The 19,166-nt window shown below is 45.7% G+C and overlaps 1 protein-coding gene across 1 annotated transcript in view; it reads left to right on the forward strand.

Moving 5' to 3' along the window:
• Positions 1 to 19,166, forward strand: part of RRP15 (ribosomal RNA processing 15 homolog) — a 167,564-nt gene that overhangs the window by 14,886 nt on the left and 133,512 nt on the right. The gene's annotated exons all lie outside the window — the stretch shown is intronic.

Genomic DNA, 19,166 nt, shown 5'->3' on the forward strand with positions numbered 1-19,166 from the left:
TTGGTTTGAATTATAGCTCACTTCCTAAACAACAACGGCACGTATTCAACTTTCTCTGTGACTACAAATCTGATGCACTATTTGTTACTGAGGCCTGGCTTCATGAAGGCTCATCGCCGGTCATTATTGCTGCCCTGCCAGCGAACTTCTCTCTGGTTAGAATAGACAGACACAAACTTGGTGGAGGAATTGCTATTATTTTTAAAAAGGAGTATACTTGCAAAATTGATTAACTTCAAATTCCTGATTGTGAAGCTTTGACATTTACACTATTCCCAAATTCACAATCTCTGGGACGCTGATTTACCATCCCCCCCTGGATACTCTGGAAAATGGTGCACCTCTACCTGACCTTTTCACCCCTAATATCTTGCGTACTTCTAATTTTGCTCTGGGTGGGGACCTTAGTTTTCATCTTCAGGATCTTGACAACATCTGCACCAGATCCTTTATCTAGGACTTAAACATCTTTGATTTGATGCTGCGCAATTCTGCGGGGCACCTCTTGAATCCAATTGTTTCCAGTATTAAGAGTCTGCTGACAGACCCTCCACTTCAACTCTGTTGGTCAGACCATCTTGCTGTACCTTTTAAGATTAGGATGGCTTCTTCTCTCTTGTCCGTTGCACGGCTTTCCTTGAACTTTAAAGCTAGGAACTGGTCTAAGCTTAACCTTCTAGCACTCAATAAGCAGCTACTCCGCATTAAGCCCACCCTCCTACAACATCTTGATTCGGATCAAACTATGATCCATCATTAGTTTCAGGAGGCGATTGATACCACTCTTCCTGAGTCCACTAAAGGCAGGGTCCGAACCTATCCTCCTGCCCCTTGGTTCTCTGAGCCACTTGGGCCTGAAAAGAAACACTGGCAAGTGTTGCAAAGATGCTGGTGGAAGTCACCCCTGTAAATGCTAAGATGGTATATAGAGAATCACTTAAAGCTTACCACGCTTCTTGTAAGTATGCCCGTGCCTCATATTATACAGCTAAAATCAAGAAGGCCAGAATTGCCAGAAGATACTTTTTAAAGTGGTGAAAGAACTTTCGGATGCAAGTAACACCCTGTCCAAGCCTTCTCTTTCCCAACAACAATGTGATGAGCTAGCTCTCTTCACTCACAAAGTGAAAAATATTCATTCTCAGCTGCCAAAGATTCGCTACTGCTATTGGCTAACTCTAATGGCTATCTCCCTGATAAACCTAAAGTATTGTCCAATTACTTGGCGTCTAAAACAGAATGTGCTGCTAACTTAAGCGAATGGCCTCCTCTAGACCGGTCATCTTTTATTGGTACCTTGTGTTCAATTAAATCTGGCTCTCCACTGAACTCTCTTCCCCCCCAAATAAGCTTTGCCTGTTTGACTCGCCTGTTCTAATGACAATTATGGAGGTTCTGAATACATCTCTAAAAGAGGGGCTGGTATCTCAGAGATTGAAGCATTCTCTAGTCCTCCAGTTTGAATCCTGACTGTCTCTCGAACGTCTGCCCCATTTCCTAGATAGCTATTTTCTCCAAAGTGCTGGAAAAGCATGTCAACGCCCAACTCCCATTTGTTGATGCTCACTATCCTCTCCACCCTTCCCAGTTGGGTTTCAGGGCTCAGCACAGCACTGATTCTACCCTTTTATGCATGACAGAACATCTCTGACAATACCTGGATGAGGGAGGTACTGCTGCGCTCATCTTACTGGACTTGAGCACGGCTTTTGACATGGTGTCCCACTCTATCCTGGTTCATAGGCTGGAGTCTATAGCTATGACTGATTCAGCCCTTGGGTGGCTTATCTCCTTAAACGGCCGCACGTTTCAAGTTTTTTCTTCCAACGTGAGGTCCCAAACACATGCCTTGATTTCTGGTGTCCTGCAGGGATCCATTACAAGCCACTTACTGTTCAACATCTATATACGCCCTTTGGCAAACCTAATAGAGAGTTGTGGTCTCACTCTTTTTTTCATATGCCCATGATACCCAGATCATCATCTCCTTGTCTTCGACACAGACACATGATCCGTATTTACTGCCTCTGGTGATGACAAAAATTGCAGCTTGGTTGAATCAAAACTCACTTAAACTGAACAGTGATAAGACCGAGGTCCTAGTTCTAGGCAACAACTGCTCCCTTTGGGGTGTCATACACTGGCCAGAATTGCTATGGACCCCTCCCACTCCGTTATCTAACTCTCACTGGGGTTTCTTATTGAAGATAAGCTCTCTCTGAAGCAGCAGATAGCTAAGGTAACTGCCACTTGTTTTGCAGTCTTAAAATTGGGTGAAATTCTTTTTGTGGCTTATTCTTTTAGTGACTGAGAAATCTGTTATTCAGGCACTGGTTATGTCCCGCATGGGCTCGGGCAATGTGCTGTATTTAGGCACAGATAAGTAGTCTATACAGCGCCTGCAAATTGTTCAGAACGGCACTGCCAGAATGCTTTATTGCTTACCGAGATATGTTTCTGTTTCTAATTTACTTAAAGAAATTCATTGGCTTAAGGTGGCTAAACACGTTTAATTCAAAGCATTGTGCCATAAGTTCAATACCAAATTTGGCCTGGAACTAAGCTACATTCAGGAACTAGTTTCTCCCCATCAGCCCACTCTGCTATTAAGATCCTTGACCCAGTGCCTGTTCGGTGTTCCCAGGTTAAGCTGAACCCGTATGAAGAGCCATTCCTCTGCCTATCTGAGTCCTAAGCTCTGGAACTCTTTACTGAACTGTAAATCATTTCTCACTTTCCATAAAATGTTGAAAATTTGGCCATAATGAAATCTGCATTGTTGGGCAGCATATCTGTGACAGGGTAGCTGGGCACACTACAAGTTGCTAATAATAATAAAAATGCTTTGTTTTCCTTCAGAGATGTGGAATCCGCCCCACCATTGGACGCAGGAAATAATCACTGAACTTCGATAGAGTTTCTGTGTTTGGAATTTATCCCAGATACTATTGGTCTTCTGGGTACAAATGTTCTATTCTTGTGGATTTTTCGAAGGTTATGAAACACAGGTACCACTAGACTGTCTGCTATTAGAAATTCAGCTTCTCTTTTGATAACCATCTATTGACTTTTCTTTCAAGAAAAATAATTTCCCTTTTTAAGGAGTATACTGGGTTGCTCTCTAACTTCATAGGAATTCTAAGATCACCTACAAATTGAAGACATTCACCCAAGTAATCCTTTTCTATTTTGTACAACTATTGCAACACCCTTATCAGCTGGTTATATTAGCAATTCACTCTCGGAGAGGTCACTGTTTCTGATTTTGACATTCTGAAAAGTATGCAGACTCCAAATGTAAATGGATTCCAGATGTTTTAGGACAGCCTGTTAAAACACAAATAAGACTAGTAGATGGAATAAACTTCAAACTCTTTTTCAAACCAGAATCCACTTGTTTTGGTTCCTATTTCTTATCATGGAAGAATGCTTTCAGTTTCAATTTTCGAAAAAACATCGACGGTTTACAGTGTGATTTAAATTTGCCCACTTAAGCAGTAGGGACAAAACCCAGACCTCTATTCAGTTCTGATATTTGGTCCTCTTTAACTGGTTTATCTGACAAATTACAACTTGGTTAACATACTTGTTCCCAGTTGTGTCTTCTGTCATGCTTCTTGTATTTACTCTGGACCCCACGTCTGCCCATTGGACTTTGAGTTCTGTTCTTATTTTTCCTCTGCACTCCCAATGCCTTACCCTAACAAAGGAAACCTATTTGGGTGGGTCGGGATGCACCGACTAGGGTGTGGAATTCTTATAGCTCGACGCCCAGGACGTATTGTTTGGGGTCAAGGCCAACACGTTTAAATCTTTATTTTGTCAAGTGGACAACCCCATGCAGCACAAAACCTTTAGCTGCCAGTTTAAAGTACCACATTATGGGCCTATGAAAGCATTCTCTACAACTAAGTTTAGATTTGTATCTATATGTATAAGCTGTTCAAACTTGTGTATGCATGGTTCATTAATGGAAAGCCTTTATTTTCAGGGTGCGCTCCCTCAAAAAATGTAGTGAGCTGTGAGTTTGGCTTGCATTACTGACAGCGGTTACAGTAGAAACATTAGTTTACAAAGATTAACAATTTGAGCCTACGTATAATACCTCCATAATGTTTCCTGATTAGATGCAAATAGGTGCAGAAGTTTGAAACTAAGATTGGTGATTCCTTTCAAAACAAAATCGCACAAAAAATTAGTCTACAAAAAAACCTTTGCTAAACTAATGTGCAGTTAAAAGTACAATTTCTTTGAAGCGTGGTTTGGTGAATCCTATTTGTTGAATGCCAAAATTTCCAGTAAAGTTTCACAATGAAGAATCGGTATAAGATCAATTTCAGCAAAATTATGGGAACATGCAAATAAACAACCAGTGTCAAAGTCAATACGTCTGGCATAGATTACCAGCCTTATGGCTTCGTCAGTGTGTATCTTGTTTTGACCTGGTTCTTGCAAAATGTTATTTTTGGAGAACTGCACCACCCCTCACTTTATATAATTGCTAAATGATGTAATTTTAAATTAATGAGTGATGTAATATGTGACATCATAAGCACTGCATGGCTGGGCACAAGGTACAGTTATCTCAGTAAACTATAATGGATGAATTGAAATGTTTTATTTTTTTTGTTTCAAAACAATAGTTTTTATATTCATACAAGGCCTAACCATGACATCACTCTAACCTTTGTTTTTGTTTCCCCATACATTTCTAGTTTTAAATAAAGTATGAAAAGTTGGATATTATTACCGTACCGAACTTTGTTATTTTAACCCTTGTTTTTTCTCTCAGACTATAAATACGTGTGTGTGTGTGTGTGTGTATATGTGTATATATATATATCGAGAGAGTCTATATATGCGTGTACATATATGTATATAATTCTAATAAAATCACACGGTTGTGGCTAACGCTTAATTAGGGGCCCAATTTTGAAAGAAAGTCACAGAAGTGCTTCCCTGGTGTATGTCCGTGCATTAGTGCAAATTTACAACATTCCTGAACAATTTACAGAATTATGCCTGAAAACTGTCCTCTTAAAAGATTGTGAGTTGCATTTTCATACTGCCTCGTATGCACAGACCCATTTTCTCATGAAAAAAATCTGCTGAGAATTTGCAAGTTTACTTTCCTTTTTTTTTTTTTTTTTTTAAATCTTTTTATTAGGTATTTTGACATTTTTATATATATACAGGGCACAGTACGTTATCAGCAATAGAAAAAAAGAAAAACAGTTCAAACAAAAAGAGAAAAAGAAAAAAATAGCGGCAGATAGGCATTCAGTAAAGGGTAAGTACAATAGGTCAGAAGAAAAATACAATCATTAGTTGCAAAACCTACTATCCCCATCTCTAACGCATTGCAAACTGTGCGGCTTCTAGGCAACTGAGCATAGATAATAAACATAATAAACATAGTTAGCTGGCCTATTTATCTCATTAAACTAAATTAGCGATTTCCTTCTTTCCACCTAGTGATAGGATCCCAGATAATCCTGCCCAATTTCCTCCCTTTTTTTTTCCCTTTCCTAGCATATATCTCCTTTTCGAGGTGATACACGAAAAGTAGTTTAGCAAGCCATTGATGATACGTGGGCGGTAAGGGATTGAGCCAAGCCGTGGCCAAGCACAATCTATAAACTGCAGCGGCTACAAACAAAAACTCTCCCCCTGCCTGCATCCCTCCTTCCTCCTCATTTATGCCTAACAAAATAATTGGGGGGGTTAACGAAAAGGCATTAATTCCTAAAACAGTCATTATAAAGTTCTCAACTTCTTTCTTCAGCATACCTAAGTGAGGGCACGTAGCAAACACATGCTCTAGGTCTGCTACATCACTTCCACATCTAAAGCATTTTGTTCCTAAGGTTCCTCCCCATTGGGCTATTTTGAATGGGGTATAATACAAGCGATATATCGTTTTATAATGCTGCGCCCGCAGTGGTGCAGAGCACAGGAGCCTATGCCCCTCTTCGAGGGAAAGTTCAAAACAACCCTGACTAACACTCAGACTATCCTTCCACTTATCGCTCCACTTCACTAGGTCGTCCTGCTTTCCCTTCATTAATTCGTAATAAAATCGTTTAATCGAACAATCTTTCCCTATCCGAATCGTTTCCATTACCAAATCCTTATCAAACCCCGAAGATCCGCCTATTTTATTCGCCAAAAAGCTCCTAATTTGCAGAAACTTAAAAAAATGATTGTTTTGCAAATTATACCTATTCTGGAGTTCGATATATTGACAAATACCTGAATCCCCCATAACATCCCCTATGCTCCTCACCCCCTTAGCTACCCACTCTGCGAACACTGAGTCAGCAAAAATCTCTTGAGGAAAATTAGGATTATCATTGAGCCTAGTATAGCGGTTGAACCTTCCCAAGCCTGCCCTTTTCCGAAATGCTTTCCAGACTGCAAATGCTGCCATGATAGTCTTAAATTTAGTGCGCTTGTAGTAGCTGGGCTCCGTGAATTTCAAAAACACGTTTTCAGCCTCCCTGCCCAATACCAGACCGTATATTGCACCCGTACCTAGATCGCTACCCCCTTCGGCCTCAGCACCCCCCACCAACCCTAACATGTTTTGGAACGTTGCGGCCCAATAATACAATTTTAGATCGGGCACTGCCCACCCTCCCCTTTCCTTTGGCAGTGTCATAAATCTAAGTGCCCTTCTTGTCTTCCCTTTCCCCCAAATAAATCTATTAAACATATATTCTATCTTTTTAAACCACCTAGCATCAAACAGAAGGGGAATTGCCCTAAATAAATATAAAAACTTAGGGAGAATTAACATCTTAATTACATTTGTTCTCCCCACTAGACTCAGGTGCAAATTCTCCAGTCTATCCAGGTCTTTTTGAATTTTACCAATTAATGGAGCAATATTCCTTTCTACTAATACATCCAAATCAGCCGAAATCAGAATCCCTAAATATATACCTGAGTGAGTGACACGATTATCAGTACAGATCGCAAAACGATTCTTAATTATTTGTGTCTTTCCCACGTTCAACTTATATCCCGAAATATAACCAAATTTTGTTGCCTCAAGCTCAATTTGATTAATAGACTCCGTTGGTACTGGTGTAATAACAGCCACATCGTCAGCATAAGCTAACACTTTACACTGACCAGTTAGAGTAGGGAGAGCGCTAACCAACCCACATACCTCAATACGGCGAATAAATGGGTCCATATAAATGGCAAACAGCAGAGGCGAGCAAGGACACCCCTGCCTAGTTCCGCGACTTATTTGAAATTGACTTGTATAACCTGCATTGACCCGGATAGCAGCAGCAGGATTCAGGTACAAGGCTTTGATTGATTTGATGAATCCCTGTTTTATGCCGACCCTTTCCATAGCCCCCCATAGATAGCCCCAGGAGACCCGATCAAATGCCTTTTCCGCATCCAATAGCATAACGGCCATCGGGTCCCCTGAGACTTCCATAGTATCAAATAGCGTGATCACTTTACGTATATGGTGAGTTGTCCCCCTTTCTGGAATGAAACCATGCTGCATTCTACTCACTATATCCGTAATCACTCCTGCAAGCCTAGTAGCCAACACCTTAGAAAACACTTTTGCGTCGGAATTCATTAAAGTAATAGGTCTGTAAGATCCAGGCTCCTCCGGGGGTTTCCCTTTTTTCAATATTAATACAATTACCGCACCCCCCCATGATGCAGGGATTGAAGATCCTATTTGCGCCTGCTGCATTGTATCAGTAATACTCTCCTTTAATGCCCCCCAAAAGACCCGATAAAATTCTACAGGGATTTGGTCCGGTCCTGCTGCCTTGCTTGCCGGTAATTTCCAGACTGCTTCTTTTATATCTTCTATTTGCAATGACCCCTCTAAGCGCTCTGCTGCGTCCTCCTCTAGTACTACCCCTGTCAACCCTTCAAAGTACTCATTAAAAGCCCAGTTGTTAAATTCTCCGAGATCCTCAGTATATAACTTTTCATAAAAACTCCTAAATACGTCCCGAATTTCCTCTGAATCCGAATGTAACCTACCCACCGTATCCCTAATCTCCCTTATTATTCCAGCAGCCTCCTGTTGCCTTGCCCGCACCGCAAGGTGCCTACCTACGGCTTCACTACACTCATAACACTTCTCCCTTTTAGCTGTGAGCAACTCTGCTGCTTTGATAGCCACATCCTTTTCAGCCTCGACTTTCACTTTCAGTAACTCATTCCATGCGTTATCAACTTGGATACCGTTCCGGAGACATTCTTCCAATTTGGCCTCAGCCAAAACCAGCTTTCCCCTTACCTCCTCACCCCTCAAGCGTTCTTGTTTCCGTTTATAGGAGCTAAAACTCATTGTCTCGCCTCGAATTCCTGCCTTGAAGGCATCCCAAACTACTCCCACTGGCGCACTGCCTCTATTAAACAGAAAGAAGTCTTTGATCCACTTGGCCATATGCTCTACATAGGCCTCATTTTTTAACAGTCCCCTCTCAAACGTCCAATTGCTACACTGTCTCTCAGTTATTTTATTTGGTTTATTTAAAAAAGTAAGTATTAACGGATTGTGATCACTGAATAGCCTTGGTAATTTATCTATCTGCACGTTCATCACGTCAGAACTGGGGATCAAAAAGTAATCCAACCTAACACACACTTGATGCGGGGCCGAATAGTACGTGTACCCCTTGTCGGCCACCCGTTTTATCCCCCAAACATCTACTAAAGCATTATTAACAATTAAATTTTCCAACGCTCGGCTCACTCTTTTCTTTCTTCCTTTATATTTACCAAAAGAGCCTTGCCCTAGCCCATCTACCCCATTAATGTTAAAATCTCCAGCTATAATCACTCTGGGGGCCCAGGTAGCTATCTCGACATCCAAAAATTGAAAAATTTCGGGGTCATCTTCCGTTGACCCATATACTGATATAAGTGTAGTCCATACCCCATCCAAAAAGCACTCTACCATGGCCCACCTTCCCCACTGATCCTGCGCTTTCTTCCTTACCCCAATAGACCTATTTCTAGCAAGAATAGCGACCCCTCTCTTCTTTACCCCTTGTTTGGAACTCACCAATAAGTGGAAGCCCAGCTGACTCAACAAATATACTTGTGTATCCATTATATGTGTCTCCTGCACAAACACCAGATCGACATTCATTTGCCTTAGAGCAATAGAGATTCTCATTCTTTTTTGTGCGTCATTTAAGCCACACACATTCCACGTTACACACCTAAAACCCATAGAAACCCATAGAAATCGTTGCACAGAACCTCTCCCCTTTCTTTCCTTATCCTTAAATTATCCTTTATTACATCTTGGCTTGCTACCCTTAAGACAACATCCCTCTGTATCCCAGCATCCGCTTTTTCCGAATTATCTAAATCTACTTGCCCTGATACCCCCTTTCTTACCCTCTCCTTCAATCCTCCTTGCCCATTCTGCGTCACTTTCTCTACCTCCACCTGTCCAATACGTACCGTGCCCTGCGCCCCCCTAAAAACCCCAACCCGCTCTCTTCCCCCTCCCTCCCCACCCCACATACCGGCAATTAGGTCGATCCCGACCTAAGTGTGACGGCCGGCCCTCCAAGGAAACACCCCAGCCCGCCCGTGCCCCTACCTCTTAAGTCTTCATTTTGCTGGTGCAATTGGACCCATTGCTGTAACCAAGTCTAATCTTCGCCTCAATTCCTTTTATTTCATTTTCATTTTCTATCTCTTCTTCACACCATTACACCATTTCAATACTGTACCTAAACAACACTAAGTTAGTCGCACTGTGTTTCTAATGGCTGCACCACGGTCATTTTGCCTGCTTTGTTCCCTTTCTCCACTTCGCCCCTTCTCCTCCTTAAGAAAGGTTAAATATTCCTGTGCCACAATTTCTGAATAGAACACTCTAGTCTGCCCATTAACGATGACCTTGAGACGTGACGGGAACAATAGATACGCTTCACATCCAATGTTCTGGAAAGGTGTGATAAGTTGCCTCATTTGCCATCTTCTCTCCACTGTTTTGGGGCAAAAATCTGGGCGAGCAAAGAAAGAAATATCTTTATATGTTCGCTTCTTCATTGGCTTAGCCTTCGTAATTATCTCTTCCCTCAGCAAGTAGCTCCCGACATAGACTAATATGGCTCTTGAATTCGGTCCTGCATTGTTCTTCCTCTGAACCAGAGGGAATCTATGTGCACGCTGCACCTCTTTGTCCCAGTCCCAATTACCCAAGTCTGGAAATGCACCTTTCAACAGCTCCACCACGAACCCCCTCATATCTCCTCCTTCTCTTCCTTCTTCCACGCCGAGGATTCTTACATTATTTCTTCTCTGCCTATTCTCGAGGTCTTCTAGCTTCCAGAGGACATCCAAAGCTGATTTCTCCTGTTTTTGTCTGAACTCCTGCAGCATCAGTACCTCCTCCTCCACCTTGCACGTTCTCTCTTCAACCTCATCGAGCCTTTTAGCCGCTTCTTCATACAAATTGTCAATTTTTGAAAGTGAAGACTGGATTCTTTTATTCGCATGCTTTGCCCTTTTACTCTCCTGACGAGCCTCACCCTGAAACTGCTTCAAAGTTGTGTAGAGCAGCTCAAACTTATCTGCATCCGTGCGCTCCTCAAATTGCCCTCCAATTTTTTCCCCCCTGATCGGATTGCCTCCAGAAGCCCCCTCATAGATTGGATACGAGGTAGATGGTGCCTCCCACACTAACCTCTTTGCGGTACCCCCTTGTGGTAGGTAACCTGACTTTTTAGTTCTCCTACGTGGCCCGCCCCTTACTCTATTAGGAATTATCTTCGGCTTCGGTTTTGTGGCTTGGGCTTTCCCTGTGGCAGAGGCCTTTCCCACCAGGACCTCTGACATCGCCGACATCTCCAAAGACTCAGAGTCCGACTCCTCTGACCAACTGCCCACTGAGATATCTGTGGATGAATCAGAGCTAGAGCTTGTATCCTCTGGCCCCCCATTCTTTTCATCCACCCCTGTGTAGAAACACTCGTCGCTATGCGAGCCCGTGGACCTTAATTGTGTTTCTCTCCTGCCTTTCTTTCCTGTGTGTAAGTCTCTCCCAATCTCAGTCTTGCCCCCTGTTACTGGCTGTTTTAAACTAGGCATACGATTTTCATCATGAGCGGAGCTGCTCAAGTCTTGTACTGCTGAAATTTCACTAGACTTATTGCCATCCTCTCCCCCTTGCTTCTCGAAAACAGTAAGCAGTGTGTTTTGAATTGTAGGTGCTGCTCGATTCTCCGCACAATCTACATACACTTGCTGGCTTTCCTCTGTAGCGGATACCGCTACCTCTGTCTCCAGCTCTGTCTCCACGATCTCCTCATTTTTTTCACCACTTAAATTTAACTGCCTCAGGCCGCTGCTCGATAAGGTCATCTCCAAACCCAAAGTCGGACTTGCATCTAATTGAAAATTAGGCTCGCCAGATAGTTCTTCCGCAGCCCCGACAGGCGCTGCATCTGTTGGCCTCGGCATCCAATCCGTGAGCACATTGAGCACCTTGACTACCCGTGCGTCACTCCCGACACGCCCATCAACTCCGCCCACTTCTACAAGAGGAGTGTTGCCGGACGGCTCTGTAATTTCTATCGATGAAGGAACAGCTGCTGATGCAGGCGCCGGCGTACCTTCCACCGGTATCGTAGTTGTCTCTAGCGCCACGAAATGAGGTGTCTTCGCAGCCGCTGCCGTCTCTGCTGCCGGGATCTCTCCGAAAGCATCTCCCTCGGTAAGCGTGATGGAATTGACTGGAGCAGTTACCGAGGTAAAGGATTCAAACAGTGTTGACTGGCGAAAGGAGCTGTCTTTCTGCTTATGCTTCTCACCAATCGTGCCACTGGTAACCGCTCCTTTTCCCATTGCCTGCTTCCTGCACTCGGCCTCTCGATCCTGCCTCCGCCTCTCGCTGGCTACCATCCGCTCCTCCTCTCGCAACCTTACAGTCTCCTTCCGCGCCTGTCCCTTCCGATGATTTTTGCCTCTTAAGTTAGCAGCCGGCATGTCAGAGTCACTCTCCGGCAGCTCCTGTTTTCCTGCGGCATCCTTCGCGCCCCTCTGTGTTTTCGGAGCCATACTGCGTCCGTCACTCCTGAAGTCCTTTCTAGTTCTCTGACAGTGAGATGAGAGACGGTGAGTCACCAGTCTTATCAGCGCCGTCAACTTACTCCGTACGGGCAACTTCTCTCCAAGTCTAGCAACCAGCCATGATGTGAGTATATGCGGCTCCCATAACATCTCTTCAATAACGATATCGCTCGCTCTTTCTTTCTTTCTTGAGTAATCTTGAGTAATCTTGAGAAATCGATCAATCAGCCTGATCGGTCCATGCACTCTCCCTTTATCAGCACTTTACAATAAAATCCACCAAATCCGTCAAATCCACCAGCACATCAGCACCATTACAAACAGAGGGCTACAGGAGCAGGGCCGAGGGTGCTGCTTCCTACGGGCAGTCGGGCAGTCGGCGGCCATCTTGCCCCGCCCCACAAACACTTTCCATATAACTCTTTTTTTTTTTTCTTCATCCTGGAAAAAGTTTTACTTCTACCCTTCTCAGGAGTAAATTTCTAACTGTTCCCAGTGTGGGGATGAATTAGAGTAGAGTTGATGAAAACCCTTAACATGCAAGTTACTTCAAGCCCCACTACGTAGATTTGCAGAGAGGTAGCAAAATCAAGGCACTACTAAATCCAAACCATGATATACAAGTCTGGAGATGCTATTATCAGAGTTCTGATATAATGAGAACGCTGCCGAAATTTGTCACCTAACTGCATTGAATGAAAGGGACAAGTATTGTTTTTTTGTTACAGAACAAGTAGATTTACGGAGCATCCGTCTCATAGACAAGTAGATTTTTTTAAATAAAATCCCACACCCCTGCTTGACTGTATTGGTGAAGAAAGGGGTCCTTCCAACCAAAAAACAGAGGAGTTTGAGGTGGAACCTGATACATTGGTGGGTAGGTGGGAAATAATGTGTTCGGAGGATAGTTTTGTGGGGGCTTTTATTCATGTGTAAGTCGCCTGCGTCTGTGATCTACACTACTACAAAATACTGAGTCTGAGGACCATCTTTAACCTGAGGACCCTTCCTCTGAGGTGTCTGAAGCGTTATTTAATCCTTAGCAATTGGATTTACCAGTTGCTAAAAATCATCAGCAAATCCATTAGATCGCAAAGTGGAAACCTATTGCTATCTATTCTTTAAAATATTCCTACAGTAGGCTTTGGCTCCACCCGGTGACGTAAACCCTCACCTCATCCTTTTAGCTGTTTGGTGTGGTTTTCTGAACTCTTGGGAGTGCTTCTTTTGGAATGCACGAGGAACTACTCTGTAATGTACCCTGAATTATCATACCATTTACTTTCTGTACTTTATCTCTTATATGCATTTTATAGAAAAAAAGTCCTTTTTGCTACTTTTTCCTCCGCAATGGCAAAGTTAGTCTAGCTTTAACGTGCTAAACATCATGTGTGCATGCACCACAGGCAAATAGCACTTAGTGTGCGTTTGCTTGCACTGGCACTTTAAAAGGCATACATATTGTTATGCCAATGCTGTCTTTTCGGTTGGATTACAGTCCTGAACCCAACAAGAGCAGCACGAAGAAAAGTAAACCGCAAGTCCACGCTCTAACCTCCAGATGGCAGCAGTCGATTAAACATTCGTTTCCTTCCATTTAACACTGAAAATCATAATGAACGTTTATACGAGAAGGAAGCCAAAGCATAGAAATAAGTACAATGATGTTCACATTTAGACAACACTCTAATTACAGCATGAATTTCATTTTATTGATCTGCGCTGTGCACAGTATAATTCACAAGCGTTCTCTTTCAATAATGACAAAAGTGGTCAGGTTGAAAAAATAAGCAGGTGCAACAATCCGCTAAATACAGATGATTCTTGGCCTACACGCAAATCGCTCTTGTATTGTTAATAGGAAGCAAGGACTGACAAAGCCAGTAGGTGTGGCTTTATGGGGCATGAATGTGTGTGTGCGTGTATTACCGCATTAAAGCCAAACCTTTCTAGTGGACTGCTCCCTTCACTGCACAGCTCCGCCTGGTATGTGCTGCGGCCCTCGTTGCTGACCCTCTGGTCAGGAGTTCGAGACCCTCCTCCACCTTCAGGCTCCTGTCTACGTCTCATCCCTGGTTATCTAGGTAGAACGTCACTGATCAGCTCCTGGACTGCATTTCTGTCTATCTTTTTCTGCCTTTTTTGCTTTCCTTCTGCTTCTCGCTTTTTTTTGCTTTTTCCCCCTTTCCTGCTTTTTGCACTTTTTTGCACTGTTTGCCACCCTTACCGCTGCAATCCCCTGTGGCCACGCTCCAATACAGTGATGCTCCCCGTGTTTTCCACCTCCCAGCTGTCCAGGCCCCCCGCACACTACTTGATGGCAGCCACGGCACAGCTGTGTAGTAGGCCTCCTGAAGGCAAGCCTGTATGTGCCTGGACTGCGCCCATCGCTGGGTACCCCGGTTTTTTAACCTGTCACCGATATGGCGCCAGCACCCTCCGCGTCCTCAACACAGGACTCCACATGGCCTGCCACTTCTCCTCACGAAGGACCAAGGACCCTCTCCTGCTGGAACTGCAGCCACACCCTCGCCCACCCCAACCCACTAGTTCCTCTTGCCGCCCAGTTGACCAACAGCGCACCCGACTGGCTCAACTGCATCCTCCTCAACACTTGTTCACTCCACAAACACGCCACAGAAATCTGGAATCTACTCGACGCTGAATCTCCCGACATCCCCTCCTTCACGGAAACCTAGACCAACCCCTGCTCTGGCCCGGACATTACTACTGCTATCCCCGACGGCTACAAAATCACCCGCAAGGACCACACTGACTGACCAGGAGGAGGGATCGCCATCTTCCACAAAAACACCCTCCATCTGACCACTCACTCGAATGATCCAACGACAACTATCGAACACCTCTATTTCCAGATACAGACCAACCCGAACACCACCCTCCACGGCACCCTCGTCTACAGGCCTCACAGCCCTGTCTGCCATTCACCAATGCCATCGTAGACCTCATCGCACCCCAGCCTCTCGCACTGACTGATTACATCCTACTCGTCAACCTCAACTTCTTCCTGGACAATACCAGTGACCAGAACACTGCATCCCTTCTGGAGAACCTCCCCCAACATCGGACTCAAGCAGCTAGTCACCGTTCCGACCTCCACTGCCGGGCACCTGCTCGACACCCTGTCTTTTCTGCTAGCAGGAACATCACCTACAGCCACCCCATGAACTCCTCTGGACCAACCACCACTGCGTGCACTTTGCCTTCTCCACTTCCACCGTTCTTCACTGCTCTCACAGCCCCCACCCCCCGTAGTAGCTGGAATAAGGCCACCAAAGAACATCTCATCGCCTTCCTCAGCACCTCCACACCACCATCAACAGACGCCAACACTTCCGCACGCAACCTTCACCGATGGATCTCTAACTGCACCGACACTCTGGTACCGCTCAAAAAGGCACCAGGCAAGCAACACTCCAAGAAAGCCAGCTGGCTCACTCCCACCCTCCACGAGTCCAGATGCACCTGTAAACTACTGGAGAAGAGATAGAGGAGCAACAAAACCCCAGAAACCCATCCAACCTTCAAACCCGGCATCAAAGCACACCACCTCCTCCTCAAAACCACAAAGGAAACAGCCCTCCAAAACCGAATCAACGCCATCGCACACAACACCAAAGAACTCTTTGCCACCGTCGAGGAGTTTGCCAGTTCCAACAGCAAGACCACAGACGTCCCACCCTCCCAAGACCTCTGCAACAAACTCTGTACCTTCTTCCACCGCAAGACTGGGCAAATCTACGACCGATTCGACACCCAAGACCTCTGCAACAACGCCAGTCACCACTGCACGCAACCATGCAGCATCCCAATAGGTCCAGCTCAACTGAAATTCGCTTTCCACAGACCAAACACTCAAGACCATGAAGAGCAGCCACTCCGGAGCCCCATCGGACCCTTGCCCATATCACATCTTCCATAGAGCAGCCACCTCCATCGCCTCAGAGCTTCGCCGTACCATCAACTGCTCTATCAAAACCGACACCTTCCCCGATGACTGGAAACACTCTGAGATCAACCCCCTGCTGAACAAGCCTTCCGCCGACCCGACAGACCTCAAGAACTTCAGAACCCTCTCCCTCCTCCCATTCCCAGCCGAGGTCATCAAGAAGGCCATTAACGTCCAACTCTGAGTTAATCGAAGAGAACCACGTCCTGGACATCTCTCAATCCGGCTTGCAAAGTAACCACAGCACTGAGACCGCACTCCTCAATGCCACCGACGACATCCGCTCCCCCCTCAACCACGGCGAAACCGCAGCCCTCATCCTACTGGACCTCTTGGCTGCCTTCGATACTACCTCCCAACGCACCCTAATCACGAAACTCCATGATGCCGGCATCTGCAACAAGATCCTGAACTGGATCCACTCTTTTCTTATCGGCCAAACACCGTGAGTCAGACTATCTCCGTTTCTCTCAGAACCTACAGAGATCAACTGCGGATTCCCCCTGGGCTCCACCCTGAGCACCACCCTCTTTAAAGTCTAGATGGCCATCCATGCGGCCATTGTCAGAAACTACAGGCTCAACATTGTCTTCTATGCCGACGACACCCAGCTGATCCTCGCCAACAAATCCACAGCTGCCAAAACCAACTTTCACAGCGGGATGAAGGCAATTGCCACCGTGATGAAAAATTGCTGCCTCAAGCTCTACTCGGACAAGACCAAAGTTCTCATCCTGGGACGACTCTTTGAGGCCTGCTGCACTGTGAACCCCTCCCACCCCCATGGACCATGAACATAACCTCAGCATCATACTGTACTCCTCGCTCACAATGAACCGCCAGATCACGCCATATCCTTTTCCTGCTTCCACGCGCTCCACCGCCTTCAAAAGACATTCAGATGGATCCCCACAGAATCCAGAAAGATGGTCACCCACGCACTCATCACCAGCAGACTCCACTACTGCAACGTACCCTACGCCAGCGTCGCCCAGAAACGGCTCATGAAACGACAGAACTTTCAAAACACCGCAGCCAGACAAGTCCTCGACCTCACTCGCCACATCCCACAACATCTTCTACAACTCCATTGGCTCCCAGTCGATAAGTGAACCACCTTCAAGCTCCTCACACATGCCTACAAGGCTCTCCACGACCGTCATTTCTGAACCACCGCCTCATTCCACATACCCGTCAGACAACTTTGCTCTGCCCAACTTGTCCTGTCCACTGTCTCAAGAATTCACAAGACCAGAACCAGAGGAGGATCCTTCTCTTACCTCGCCGCCAAGACCCAGAACACCCTGCCCCTCCATCTCTGGCAATCCCTGTCGCTGACCCAATTCAGGAAGAATCTCAAGATCTGGCTCTTTGACTGAACCTCTACGCCCAGAGGGATCAGCATCCCCTCCCCCTTCAGAGCCTTGAGACCCTCACGGATGAGTAGTCGCGCTATACAAATTCCTCATTGATTGATTGATTAAACCTATTGCCTTTTTAGGTCTCGCGAGCCAAAGGCTCGAAGAGACATTTTATATCTGGGCATTTTCAAAGTGCTGCCGTGGCCTAAAGCTACAGTGCACGTGAACGTGCACGCGCGCAGCGCCATGTGTCTTAACTCCGTAGCGATCGTAATCCGATCACTTTCACTTTCGCCGGCTCCTCTGTTGCTGGCATTCCCCCCTCCCTTCTCGTTTTTTTATGTGGCGGATTTCCCTTTGACTCACTGCCATCTAGTGGTCACTGCTATGAGTAGACGGTGAAGACGATGAAGGCCGCTTGTTTTCTCCTCTACCCGCCCTAGCCTACATACACAACATGATACAATCTACTTTATTGGTACAACAAGTATTGCCAAAGTAAATACATGGAAGCTCCCCATCCCTGCCCTCTCGTCTTTCCCGCTCTCGTCTCTCTCATCCATCCTTTATCCCCTACTTTCACCCTCTGCCCCTGCAGTGCCACTGACACTGCCTCTGCAGTCTGCAGGGCCCCCGGGGCGCACAGGGGCTGCACCCACGCCCTTCATACGTATTCTCAATACGTGTGTGTTTACTTGGCTGGCACCCGCGCAGACGTGCAGTGCCGGAGTTGCACTAGAGCGGTGCACTGAACGGCAGAGGCGGGGAGCAAGGCAGGCCAAGTTGAAGGGCGTGCTTCTGACAGGACAGGATCGGTGGTTGTACAGTGGCGGCCACACCCCCGGTGACGACGACATGAATATACAAATCCATAGAGCTATACAGTATGTTGACGCCACCCGCTGTTGGCTCCGGTGACGAGAAACACCACATGCCTTTCGTTGGCGCACAGTGTTGTGTTTCTGCTTGGTTCTGTTTTTTTAAAAATTCAGGTCATTTGTATGGCGCAGGTGATTAGGCTGACGGTGTTCACGTGGTCCATGTCATGCAGTGTTTTCTTGGGCGGCACTTACGACCAATGGAATTCTTTTATTCCGCTCTATTATGTGAGTCCCGAGGTACATTAAATTGGGGGGCGCGGAGCTGCACAAATGTCATATGAATGTGTCTATTGCTGAAGCCCAAACGGATTCGGACACCTGACCTGCGCAGCTACCGACCTCTTCCTCTACTTCCCCTTTACATATTAAGGCGGATCTTAAAACGAGTTTCATATCTTGCCTGGCTCCTCCCCGCCCCACCCATCAGCATTCGGCAGCCTCTGCCGGAGATGCACAGTAAGGTGGGGGTAGTGCGAGAGAGTCCGCAGAGGGGTGTCTTCTTATTTTGCTCGTCTAGTCCTTGCGTCTTGTGACCGTCTTCTGTGGCCGTCTGACGCTCCCTACCTGCATTTAGTTGTAAAACCTACAGTGCAACGGGCTTCGCAACATTCTGTAGAGTTCAAGGTGTGAATTCTGCCTGCAGTTTAGACGGATTGTGATTAGCCCGTGGAGGGTCGGGCAGAGGGGTAATTATTCTTCAAGCCCCATGCTCTTTCAGCGCCCGACGATCTTGCTGTTAACTGCAACATTTAACGTCTTTGTTGTATTTCAATTCTTTATTAAATTTTGGGAACAATCAAACCACAATCGGTAAACAAATATCTGCACAAAAACAAAGTGTCAAAGGTACAATATGAAACACAAGCAGAAGTA

Source organism: Triturus cristatus, chromosome 6, assembly GCF_964204655.1.
Source record: "Triturus cristatus chromosome 6, aTriCri1.1, whole genome shotgun sequence".
NCBI lineage: Eukaryota > Metazoa > Chordata > Amphibia > Caudata > Salamandridae > Triturus > Triturus cristatus.